The sequence below is a fragment of the Oreochromis niloticus genome, unplaced genomic scaffold, assembly GCF_001858045.2.
Source record: "Oreochromis niloticus isolate F11D_XX unplaced genomic scaffold, O_niloticus_UMD_NMBU tig00003365_pilon, whole genome shotgun sequence".
Lineage (NCBI taxonomy): Eukaryota > Metazoa > Chordata > Actinopteri > Cichliformes > Cichlidae > Oreochromis > Oreochromis niloticus.
In genome coordinates, this window is record NW_020327849.1 from 19531 (window position 1) to 32928 (window position 13398).

Genomic DNA, 13398 nt, shown 5'->3' on the forward strand with positions numbered 1-13398 from the left:
GCAATGAACATGTCAGGAGTCACTGTTGAAAACCCTCATGGCAGTGGGGTTAAAGTACCTCCTGAACCTCTGATTCCTGCAGTGCAGCGAGGCGAGCCTCTGCAACTCCTACTGTCCTGTGAGGATGCTTAGGTGAACACCAACACCAGCCCCTTGGTTTTGTTGTTCAGGAGAAGACTGTTCTTATTACTCCAGCCAGTTAAATAAATATATCATAATACAGTACATTTTAACATAATGACCTTATATTTATTCATGACTTTTAACCATAATTTCAAATTAAAATAATCATGTTTGAAATATTTATTCAACTTATAGAATTAAATCTCTGCTAGTTGTTTTCTGTTCCAAAAATATCTAGTTTAATACTATTTAAATTTACATATATTTTTGTAAATTACACAAAATTGGCATTTTCAATGCCAATGCCATTACACAAAATTGGCATTTTCAATGCCAATTTGTGTAATGGCGGAGTTTCTCACTACCCGTGAATGCCTCTTATTTTACGTCTCTGGCTGACTCCTGAATCTCCTCCCACTCTCTGCTTGATCCCTGCCGGTAAGCGCTGCTTCTCTGTCTCTCTTTTCTGAAATAAAATGTCTATAAGCTGTTTGAGTGATTTACCGAGTTGTTGTTAGTGACTTATAAAGCCAGTCGAAGTATAAGTCATATTAAAGTAACACAATGGCTGCTTTGTTAGTGAAACGTTGTAATTTTAGTATTTAAAAGGAGTGTTTGGTAAGCTAGCCCTAACAACCAAGTGCTAACGCCTAGCCTAGCTCCTATAGGCCCAGTGCAAAATGTATTTGGTTCATTTGATTGTTTAATACAGTTATTGTGTTGTATTTGGTTCATTCGGTGTGTTAGTGTTTCTGAGTCTCTTAGGGAAGCTGAAGTTAGTTCTCCTCTTCACAAATCAGTCAGTTAAAACGGCCTCATTCTATAGGTTGTAAGGTAATAAGCCGCCATCTTAGAACCACTGATAAGCTGCTGAAGCAGCAGGGTCGGCAACTTCAAAGGAGCCATTTTACCACCTCTGACAGAAGGCCGGGAGAAAAAGAGTCATGTGCCTGTCCCGGGGTGTGTGTCTGTGTTGTGGGTTAATTAACAGAAGGGAGAGAGAGAGTGAGGATAAAACACATAATATAAGAATAATAACATTTCTTAACAAGAAGAAGTTTTTTTTAATTAATCAATTTTAGTTTTTTAGTTAAATTTTAAGAACTGTTTAACAAACACTAGTTTGCGCAGACTGGTTTGTTTTTAAGTAAAACCTACACCTGCAGCTCTGTTTAATTTTTCACAAAGTGAGAAGTTAATAAAATATAAAAAAGGCCACCTTCAAATAAATAAAATGCTGCAGTGCGCCATTAATATTATTAATATGATATGTATAATATTTAAAACAACAGCATATTAAATGATACTAAATGATACTCTGTGCAGGTGATAATATTTTTAGGAAGCAGAATTTGAATGCAGACCAACTGAAATGTTGAAGCCTACAAATATATCATCCAAGCTTTCATTTATGATTGTTCATGCTTTTAAATTAAACTTTATCAATTTGATAAAGTGTGCAGTGCTAGGTGTAGCAAATCATTGCTTATTAAATTTGTGTTATCTAATAGCACCAAACTAATAGAGCTATCACATAACTGAGAAACTTGTGTGGCTTATTACAAATGGATGAAACCACATTTTACCTTAATGAAGACAGTAATCTTTAATAAGGTGTAGAAAAAAAGAGGTGAGTTGTTTGTTGCTGTGGTAAACAAAGAAGTGTACTGAATCTTTTGGACTACACAGATTGATGTAGTATTGATTGTGATGCTGATCTGAGTTGTCTCATTCTGTATTTTTGTGCTTTGTCTTTTGTTACACAGAGTGAACGAGATCTTTGGTTTTGCCTTTGCTGGTAAGTAAACAGTGATTGTAACTGAAGCAGTATGAACCTGGCATTGTGTAGCACATTTGACAACTTACATACGGTAGTTTGACCTTTTGTGATATGTTTCCATTTACTGATTGGCAAAAACACAGGATTTGTGACCTGTAGCAGCAAAGCCCCCACACAGGACCCCTCTGACTCTCCCTGAAAATGTCCCTGAAGTTTAATAGCCCATTTATGTATGATTTAAATTTCTTATGGCTTATCAAATCTAAACATAACTAAATGTCAGATGTCTTTATACATTGTTCATTTTCTCCTTATGTTTGTGGATTTAAGTAGCAGACAAAACAATTAAAGTGTTTTAGGGGAGTCAGTATAAGTGGTTGCTCAAACACTTAAGAGCTGCACAGGTATTGATTTATATTGTCTCTCAAATTCTGATGTATTACATTAAAGTCAGAACATTGTAGAAGTATTTTGCCTGACTCGGTATAAGTAATAGCTTTAACAGTAATAAAAACGAAGAGAACCAGAGGTGTGAGTGGACATTGTTAGGTAAATTACAGCCAGTGTGTCTAATTAGTTTATTACTTATTTAGTGAATATAATGTGTTTTAAAATTAGATAGAAAAGTTGCCAAAAAGGTACACTGCAAAAATTCATAAATATTCCTAGCAACGGGTACAATGAAATGACTTTTTAGTGTAATATTTTAAGACATTTAATTTTAATTACAAAACATGGTGCACCTCTGCTATTGTAACATGTTAATATTTAAATGTATTTTAAGATTTACATATTCATGTCAGACATGATGAGGTTTTCTGTTGCTTCTGATTTATATAATTACTTTGTATCTAACATTTTTAAAAGTTTGGTTTTTCACACTTTATTAGCACTGACCTGTTGTAGAAAATGTTGGAGCCACAAGGCTTCTGTGTAGGAAATATTTGGTATATCCTGCACTTGTGCCAATTGTGGCTATTCTTTGCATTTCTGTAGTAATGAATGCTTTTATTACACATGCCATGTGAGACGCTGCAGTTCATTTATCTCCTCTTTACACTACAGTAAGCTCATAAAGCCTTAAAGTAATTGAGGATTTTACTAGTTAATTTGTGTCACAGTAAATTGGATTGTGTGTGAAGAGGCTCAACAGTCTGAATCATCAAACAGTGATCTGATGAATTGTTTCCTTTCTCTAGACTGCTGATCTGATCGTCTCAAGTCTGGTAAGTAAAGGTTTGTCTGATGTGCAGTGCTGGGAAATGTTTCTCATTATAGACATTCAGTTTAGTGCTGTGAGTCAGCACAGCTCTTGGATTATCAAATAATAGAAAAGTCTATGAAACATTTCCAGACTTACAATCTCTCTTATCATCATACTACATTTTTAATTAGGCCCTAATATCGGCCATGCTAAGTTTATTGTAGATTTAGCGGGGTGTGTATTAAACATGCCCCATATTTGACTGAAATATGTAGAAACTGCTGTATAGGAGTCATCTGTCTCCAAATTTTTCATTTTGCCAAAAGTCATACTGAGTAAATTATTTTTACTTTTATGTTAACGGCTCCCCAGACATTATGATATAGTGTTGTACCAGGTAAGTACACACAGAATCGGGAATTTGAGACCTTTGGGCATTTAGGAACATGTGAGTTGAGTGCATGTGAAGTGTTTAAACCAGGTGGTCTGAAACTGTCTGCTCTGACTTCATTGTGTGGGTTTAGCTTGACCATATAATGTTTACAGTAAGTTACTGTAGCACCACATCTTGGTTTACAGACTCTGTTTGTTTTTATTGTGTTAATAGAATGCAAAAATGTCCTTAGAAATGTTCCACAGCCATATGTTAAACATTTTCATTCAGTTGAATCTAATAATGTACTGTACAACTCTTCAGTGTGTAATGATATATATGTGTTCTGTATTTTTCGGACTGTAAGGTGCACTAAATTCTAAGGCACATTAAGTCAAACAAAACAGATAAGTCAAACTTTATTCAACTCATTTACAATAACTCTCAAAATTGTTCAGTTGTAAGACATAAAATACAGAACAATCACTCACTTTTCAGGATTTGTGTATTGATGAATGTGGATTGATCAGTTTGAAATCTGCTTCATAAGCATGGCTCTCAACAGGTGCCAGGCCCTTATACACACACACCATATTATGTTGAAGCACAGTACGAATTACTCTACGAGGGTGCTGACTATGGTAGCCATGCTCCGACAATACATCAAGTGGTGCTGCTTTGTAGCTTACCAAAGTCATACTAAAACATTTGACAGATGCCGTGAGTGCCGTGTACCACATAGAATTGGTTTGAAATCAGTAAACACAACCATACATAAGGTGCACTGTCTATTTTTGAGAAAATTAAAGGCTTTTAAATGTGCCTTATAGTCTGAAAAATACAGTAAAGCCAGGTTTATTGGAAGTGTGTCTAATTCCACTTTCTTTCTGTCTTACAGGTGACCTGCTGCAGAAAACCCTCTCCCTCTATCATTAACAAGCAATTCAGTCTGTCCTATCACTCTCCCTCTCCCTGCTCCATCTTTTTTGACAAGCCATTCTATCTTCTATCATTTCTCCGCCATGAGCTCTATCTAAGTTGACAAGCTTGAACCTGAGTTGAAACGCAATCCTGTGACTTGAAATCAAGTTTTACCAGAATCTAAGTTTTTGGAATTGAAGTTACCAGAACTTCGTCAATCTGTTTTCAGAATTCTGAGAGATCTCCGCTCTCACTGCTCCATCTTTCCTGTCGTTAAACTCTCTCACATCCAGTCATTTTGCTGGAAATTACAAGTAAAAAGTTGAATATACAGTAATAGAATTACAGTACAGTAGAACTCACTGTAGAAACTACTTACAGAGCCCTACATTTGTCATTTTAATTTTTACATTACACTTTGGAATAAACACTGATAGTTTGGCTTACGGGTGCTGTTACTTTGATAAATTATATAAAATACACACCTTTTTCAAGGTTTATTTGTAATAAGATAATCTGGTTATTTTGTAATACATACATTCAGACTTATATTCACATAAATAATAAATTGGATCCAAATATATTTTTCAAGTCTGTTTCATTGGCTATAACATTTGACTACAAGTTTATACTATTATTATTTAAGGACAAACCCTTTTTTGTCACTCAGTGTAAGTATTCAGTTACAGTTGTCATCTAGAGGCTGCCCTGAGAACCCAGACTTCCTGTTTCCTGACTGCTGCAGAACGTCCAGCTGAAGAATCCCCATAGCCTGTCATCTGATCACCACACCATCACAGCTCCTTATATTTGCTTTAAATTTTAAATATCTGAAGATTTACACAAAGTCTACTTAAAAGCTAAGAGTTTAATTATAGCCTGTTGATTGTTGAGATTTATTCTGCATATTACTTTACAGAAGTATAGACCAATTTGTTATCCAGTCTGGTTAAAAAAAATAGAAGTAATAATATACAGTTTTTGAAAAAGGTACAATAAAACAGACCAAAGTGTTTTCAAAGAACTTTAAATAAGTTAAACTAAATATTGAGTTTGTATTTAAGTGAGCCTTTTACATCAATTCTGATAAAGCTCTGATTTAAGAGAAAGTTGAGGAATCAGTTTTTCAGTGTTTACAGGTTGAGTTTTGTTTACATTTGTGTATAAATACATATAAGGTCCAGTTTGTACTTGCACAAAATGCCAAGAAAAGTCAAAGGTCACAGTCCCAGAAGCTTAGATGGCAAAAGCAGAAAGAACAGGTAAATGTTTCTCAGAGCGGTGAGGAGGTAAAGGTGTCTGTTACAAGTATTCCCAGTCCAGAAGTGCAGAACAGTGCTCAGACAGCTGCAGTGTCTTATGCAGATGTGGTAAAGAGAGGTGTTCCCTCAGCATGTGTGCCAGATGCTAAAGTACAGCAGGTAATCCAGACTGAACCCCAGGTAACTGTGCAAACGCAGCATGATGGAGAAGCTCCAGGACCGTCTCATGTACAGGTTACAAACATGAAAGTCGTCCACGAGTGAGTAGCATCTGTGCGTCCCGAAGCCAGGCCGCTGCTAAGTATGGAAAGTACAGGAATCAGCAATGCATGGCGAACAGTTTGGTTTTCCTGTCATTCTTACACGAGGATGAATTCATTACCAGAGCAGATCTAACCGTGTGTTGGACAAAGGCCATGCCGTGTATTCAGATGCCAGAAAGAGGTTTGTGAACAGCGTGTTTCTCGCCTGTGATGAGCTTCCCACAGTGGTCACCAGCCGCAGACACGAGTATCAAGTGGACATGTCTCAGTTTGCTCATTATGGCACATTTGATGGTACAGCTCATCTTCCGAGTCTTGAACAGGGACTACAGTGTTTGGCTTCAGCGGTTCGCTATGCTTTGCTAGTCATGGGAGGAACCGTCATTGCAGTTTGCAGGCTGACTTCAGGTGAATACGCATATTTTGACCCTCACCCACGTAAGTCTACAGGAATGCCATTGTCGCTAGCTGTAAGTGGTGGAACTGCAGTTATGTTAAAATTCACACGTCTTAACGACATGATTGACAGGATCAAACGCTTGTACCGAATGTTTAGCATCGCACCATCCTGCACTTATGAGCTACAGCCTGTCGAGTTTCACAGTGAAAACCCTGCTGACCAAAGAGATGCTGATGAAAACAGACAAACAGCTACAACTGTTCCAGCACCAGCTTTAAATGAACCTGAATTTGAAACCCCAAAATCCACTGAGCAGACACAGAAAACTGTGACCGACACTTTAGCCACTGAAGTGATGTCATCCAGAGTGGATTATTCAAATGAGCCAGCTGCTGAGCTGAACAATCGTCCTTATGATTATTTAGAAATAGAAACCCTGCATCTTCTGTAAGAGACACTCAGGTAACAAAAGAATCTGTTCCTCAGAATGATTTAAACACTGCCTCCTGTTTGACTGAGACAACAGAGGAACTCTCACATAAACTGTTGAAGCTTAATAAACAGCAAAGGAGAAAGATTAGGAGACGATTATTGGTCCAAGAAAATCTTCCACAGAGAAAGGAAAATCAGAAAAAGAAAGAAAGACAGACGTACACTTTTGATGAAAGCTTTAAGGCAAAGAAAAAAGATTCTAGTAGAAAGTCTCATGATTCTGATCACAGTAAGAAAAAGAGTGTGTACAAAAATAATCTGTATAAACTCAATGCTACATATAGAGAGAAACAGAGAGAACATTTTAGAAAAATCTATAGAGATAGTGCTAAAATTAGAGAGAGAAAAAGAGAACGTGTCATAAGGATGTATAAAGAAGATTCGTTATTCCGAGAAAAGCAGAAGGAGCGTATAACAAGAACATATAGAGAATCTCCATTTCCGAGAAAAGCAGAAGGAACGTATGAGAAAAACATATAAAGAATCTTATAGACAATCTCCTATGTTCAAAGAACAGCAGAAGGAACGTATAAGAAGAATATACAGAACTTGTGCTGGATTCAGAGAGAAACATAAAGCTTACATGAGGTCATATGTATATAATCTATATAAAGAAAGTGAAGAATTTAAACAGAAAAAACGATCTTACATGATTAAACGTTATGGAGAAGAGAGACAATTTCAGCAGAAACACAAGGACAATATGAGAGAACGAATGAGAGTAAAATATTGGAACGGTTTTTCTTTTAGACAGATGCATAATATCAGATGTGCAATGAACATAAAAGAAAATATCGTCAGATGCATCGACCAGCTGAAAGTTTACAGTGTCATCCAGATAACACTTTAATGAATGAGGCCATATCTCGTTTCAGATCAAACATTAAATCAGCACCATCTTATGTTTGTACTGTTTGTCTAAAAGCTTCTTTTCCTAATCAGGTGAAAATCTGCAAAAGAAACAATTACTCAAAACACGAAACTGTAGCTCAGCAGTGTCTAACTGGTAAATTTGTTCATATGTGTGATGAAGCATGTAATGATCACTGCAGCTTTCCTGTGAGAGAAAAAAGGAGTATATCTGTCACACGTGTCACAGTTCCCTCAAAAGTGGACGCATGCCAAGGCTTGCTGCTGTCAATGGTTTAGAACTGCAGGATATTCCAGCTGAACTGTGTGATCTCAACATTCTGGAGAGACATCTGATTGCCAAATGCATACCATTTGCTAAGATTATTCCTCTTCCAAAGGGCAGACAAAGACTCATACGTGGTAATGTGGTGTGTGTACCATCTGAAGTCCAACAAACAGTTGATTCTTTACCTCGGCTCAGAAACCAATCACAGATAATGAGGATCAAGCTAAAAAGACGACTGTGCTACAAAGGCCATCAGCTGTTCCAGACTGTCACCTGGTCTAAACTGATCCAAGCCCTGCGTAAACTGAAACAAATTCATCCACAGTACACAGATATTGTTATCAGAGATGATGCATTGCTTTGTGATCCAACGTTACCTGATGATGACAGCAGTGATGAAGCCAGCATGGGAAGTGATGATTATGATGAAGCAGATTTAATGGAAATTGACAACTATGAAAAAGATGCCCTTTTGTGCGAAAGTGAGTCTGAAAGTGAACAAGCTATTAATATGCAATCCTGTGATGAACAACCAGAGGAACAAAATCCAGAGGAACCAGAAAGTGATTTGAACAATGGAGGTTTTGCTCTAGAAAGTTGTCTGCAGCCTGTAGACATTTCAGAAGAGATTCTCTGTTTCACTGATAACACATATTGTGTGGCTCCTGCAGAAAGAAACAATCCTGTTAGCTTCTTCAGAACTCCTCATTTGGAAGCCATGGCATTTCCTGTGCAGTTTCCTACTGGTCAGAATACACTGGATGAAAAGAGACGTCTCAAGCTCACACCGAGTGCTTACTTCAAGTCAAGGCTTTTCAACATTGATGCAAGATTTGCTAAAGATACAAATTACCTGTTTTTCTCACAGTTTGTCACTGAAATACACTTGGCTAATTCCAGCATGACAATACAGTTAAGGAAAGGTAAAACTATGACGAAAGATGGACGCAAAATCACATCAGGAATGTTACAAAGTAAGACAGAAGTAGAGAAGCTGGTAAGAAATAAAGATGCAATCAGATTTATGCAGCCACTCAGAGGAACTCCAGCTTACTGGCAGAAAACTACCAGAGATTTATTCAGTATGGTCCGTCAAATAGGAACACCTCAGTTCTTTGTCACTTTCTCTGCTGCTGAGATGAGATGGCCTGAAGTGATTCAAGCAATAAAGAGACAGCAAGGTGAAGAGGTTGATTTTGAAGCCCTGGACTGGTCAGAAAAGTGTGAAATTCTAAGATCAAATCCAGTAACCACCATGCGAATGTTTGATAAGCGTGTTGAGGCTTTGTTCAGAGATTTGCTTTTTCTCCTGCACAGCCCCTTGGTGAAATCATTGATTACTTTTACAGAGTTGAGTTCCAGCACAGAGGTAGTCCGCATATACACATGTTGCTGTGGATTGAGAAAAGGTAGAAGTAGATGTGGATGATGACCAAACTGTCTGTGACTTTGTGGACAGATACATCTCAGCTCAACTCCTGATCCAGAAAAACAGCCTGAACTGCACAAAAAAGTCGCTGAACTACAAAAGCACAGCAAAAACCACACAAAGACATGCTTTAAGAGTGTGAACTCTGGTTGTAGATTTGGGTTTCCAAAACCACCATCCACAAGAACAATGATTGTGAGAAAGGATGAGGATTCAGACACTGAAGCTGCAAAAGCCAAACTCAGACCTTTGTTGAACCTGCTGAAGGAACCTGAAGCTGCTTCTCTCACCATAGAGCAGATTCTGTCACGATGCAACTTGACAATGAATGAGTATGAGCAATGCCTCCAAGACATAAACAAGAAAACAGCGCTGATTCTGAAACGTGACCCAAAGGACTGTTGGATCAACAATTACAACCCAACCTGCTTGAAGCCTGGAACTCTAATTTAGATGTCTCGTTAATATTGAATGCCTATTCATGTATAGAATACTCTGTAAATATATAACGAAGAAAGAATCTGGCCTCTCTGAATACCTGAAGACAGTTATTGACAACTCTGATAAGAACACGGTCAATGAATGTGATGAAATGAGAGCTGTGATGCAGGCTTATTCAAAAAAGAGAGAAATCAGTGCACAGGAGTGTGTGACTCGAGTCTGTGGCCTAAAAATGAAAAAATGTTCCCGCAGTGTTGTATTTGTACCAACAGATGATAACCCAGTAAAAATGAGTCGCCCGATGAGCTACCTGGAATCCACAACACATGACAGTTGTAATATTTGGATGACAAGTTTGAGTGATAAATACAAATGCAGACCTGAGACACCAGAATATGAGGAAATGTCACTGGCTGATTTTGCTGCCTTGTGCCGGTTGGTGAGTGGTCCAAATGAAGGAAAAGATGTGCTTCCTCTTCTAAACCAGCTTGGATTTGTACAAAGGCGAAAGAATGATAAACCAGCTATAATCAGATATTACCACTGCTCACAGAAAAGATCCCGAGCAATATTATGGACGACTGTTGAGACTTTACCTTCCACACAGATCAGAGCAGGAACTGAAACCACAAGGGTTCCAAACCTATCAGTCCTTCTACAACTCAGGTTTGTACGACTTCCATGTTCAGACCACAGTGAGTCGTAAAAGGGTTGTGAAGAGAAATAAAGACAAGTATGAGAAGAACTCTGAGGATATTGAGAGTGCACTGGAAGAGTTTGAACAAAATAGGGATGTTGTGATGATGAATGGTGTAATCTGGCTCCTGAATCTGAAGTTGTGAGGCTGCAATGTGATGAGAATCTTCCTGAGAGACATTCTGATGATGAGAACGAACAGGAGAATGTTCCCGACTACAGTCGTCAGTCTGATGCTGTAACAGAGATCAGAGCCGTCAGAGAACAACCTGCAGTCGATCCAGCTGTGGTACGTGTAATGTATCAGAATCTGAACCAGAAGCAGGCCTGCGTGTTCTATGCTATAAGAGACTGGTGTATTCAGCGAGTTTGTGGTTTGAACCCAGATCCATTTTTCTTCTATATCAACGGTGGTGCAGGAACTGGAAAGTCACATCTGATTAAATGTATTCACTCTGAAGCATCAAAGATCCTGAGCAGACTGCCTGCTAATGCAGAAGAAGCTGACATATCAAATCCAACTGTTTTACTGACGTCATTTACCGGGACAGCAGCTTTTCTATCAATGGCTCTACGTTACATTCTCTACTGAAACTACCCAGGAGTCTGAAACCACCCATTCAAGGACTTGGTAACCAACTAGATGAAGTCAGATGTGAGCTTATAAATGCTGAAATTATTGTTTTGATGAGATTTCAATGGTTTCAAAACCCCTTTTTGCTTATGTGGATGCAAGACTGAAACAAATCAAAGGCACTCAGAGACCTTTTGGTGGAATGTCAGTTTTAGCTGTTGGAGATTTTTACCAGCTGCCACCAGTGCGACAGTCTAAACCTCTCTGTGTTTACGATCCAGAACAGATTGACCTATGGCAGGAACATTTTCAGATGATCACTCTAACCGAGATCATGCGTCAAAAAGATGATGTGGCCTTTGCAGAGATGTTGAACAGGATTAGAGTCAAAGAAAAGACAGATGAGCTTTCTCAGTGCGACAGAGATTTGTTGTCACAGGCGTGACTGCACCAGAAGAATGTCCAATCGAGGTCTTACACATTTATGCCACCAACAAGAATGTTGAATCCCACAACACAGATACGCTCAAGAAGCTTCATTCAAACATATAATCATCAATGCAGACGATTTCCAGAAGGATAAAGTACAGGCAGAATGGCACGAAGAGACAAACCATTTACAGGTGGGCGAAATGATTTACCCGACACCTGAATGTGCTGAAGGAGCTCGAGTGATGCTGACCAGAAACTGGACACACTAAACGGTTTGGTCAACGGTGCTTTTGGTATACTGATAAAGGTGGTGAGATCTGAAAATGATGGACACATAATTAAACTGGGGCTCAGAATGGACAACCGGCAGTCTGTAGAAACACCGCAGTGCTAATGCAGCATCTGATGATCTGGTTACATTGAGAGAGCAGAGGAGAGTCTGAAGTTTAAAGGAGCGGTACGCAGACAGTTTCCTGTAAAGCTAGCATTTGCCTGCACAATCACAAAACCCAGGGTCTTACAACACAGACAGCTGTAGTTTCAATGAAGAACATTTTTGAACCAGGTATGGCTTATGTTGCTCTCAGCAGGGTGACGTCTCTCAGTGGACTCTATTTCAGGACTTGGATGAGAAAAAGATTTACGCCAATCCCGAGGTAACTGCAGCGCTCCAAACCATGAGACAAGCCAGCGTTGAGGAAATGATGCCTCTTCTTCAGGTCAGAGAAACAGCCAGCAGACCTGACACTCTTACACTGATCCATCACAATACGGAGGGTTTGCCATCTCACATCAGTGACATCAAGAGTCATCATGAAATGTGTTAGCAGATGTTTTGTGTCTCACAGAGTCTCACCTCCAAGGCTCCTTTGTTGCAGACAGTCTTCATTTGGACGGCTACACCATGTTCAAACGCAACAGACATGTGTCCTACACAAACTTTCCTCACATGGCCAGCAGAAGTGGTGGTGGAGTTGTTGTGTATTTGAGGAATCATTTTCAGGTTCAGGTAAAACAGTATCTGCATAATGTCACTGATCTTGAGTTCTTAGTGTTGAAGGTTCAGGCCCATTCCCTGCGCTCATTGCGGTTGTGTACAGACCTCCAGACTACAGTTTGACACCTTCATGCAAAACCTGGTAAGTCTTTAGATTCACTTGAAATAATGGACTGTCACCCAATCATTGTGTGTGGAGATTTTAATGAGAACCAGTTACAGAGTGGAAGAAAACAGATTCTGGAGCAGTTTCAGTCTAGAGGGTATTCACAGCTGATCACTTCTGCCACTACAGACAAGAACACCTGCTTGACCTCATTTTTTTTCTCAGCCACAGCAGAATCTCATTCAGGTGTCCTGAGAACATATTACAGTTACCACAACCCTGTGTTTTGTGTCCTGTCCTCCAGCCAATCATGAAGTCGTCTGGTGAGTTTTGAAACAATTACAGATCATGTTTGTTACAGAGTTTACTGATTGTAGAGTATGAAAAAGATTTTTCATTGACTGTCTGCAAGAAGACCCTTTCTTATTGCAATGTTATTAATCATTTCACCAAATCATGGCTGAACTTCATGCAGAGCAGGGAGACTCTGCTTCTGTTATCATGCACCTCAGATCTGAAATGTGCTGCAACATTTTAAATAAAAAATCATTTATTTTTATCTCATGTTTTAAATTACTAAATCTACTATTTTAAAATGCATTTTTTCATTGATGTTAAATTGTCCTCTCTTTTTGTTGATACTTTATTTACTGTGATGTATGTATCTCAACAAGAAATGAGAGCTTCTCCCTCAAGGGCTTTCAAATTATTAAATAGTAAATAAATAAATCCCTAATAAATGCAGGTATTTATTATGGGTCACATGC

General features: G+C 38.5%; 1 long non-coding RNA gene across 2 annotated transcripts; it reads left to right on the plus strand.

The window, feature by feature from the left end:
• The first annotated feature begins 545 nt into the window (after positions 1 to 545).
• LOC109197926 (uncharacterized) lies at positions 546 to 4564 on the plus strand. 2 transcript variants are annotated; one of them, XR_002058929.2, is made up of 4 exons: positions 546 to 561; positions 1890 to 1921; positions 3103 to 3129; positions 4379 to 4564. It is a non-coding gene; the product is annotated as an uncharacterized LOC109197926 (long non-coding RNA). The 2 variants fall into 2 exon arrangements; XR_002058928.2 differs by lacking the exon at positions 546 to 561 and having other exon boundaries at positions 1441 to 1921.
• The last annotated feature ends 8834 nt before the right edge of the window (positions 4565 to 13398 follow it).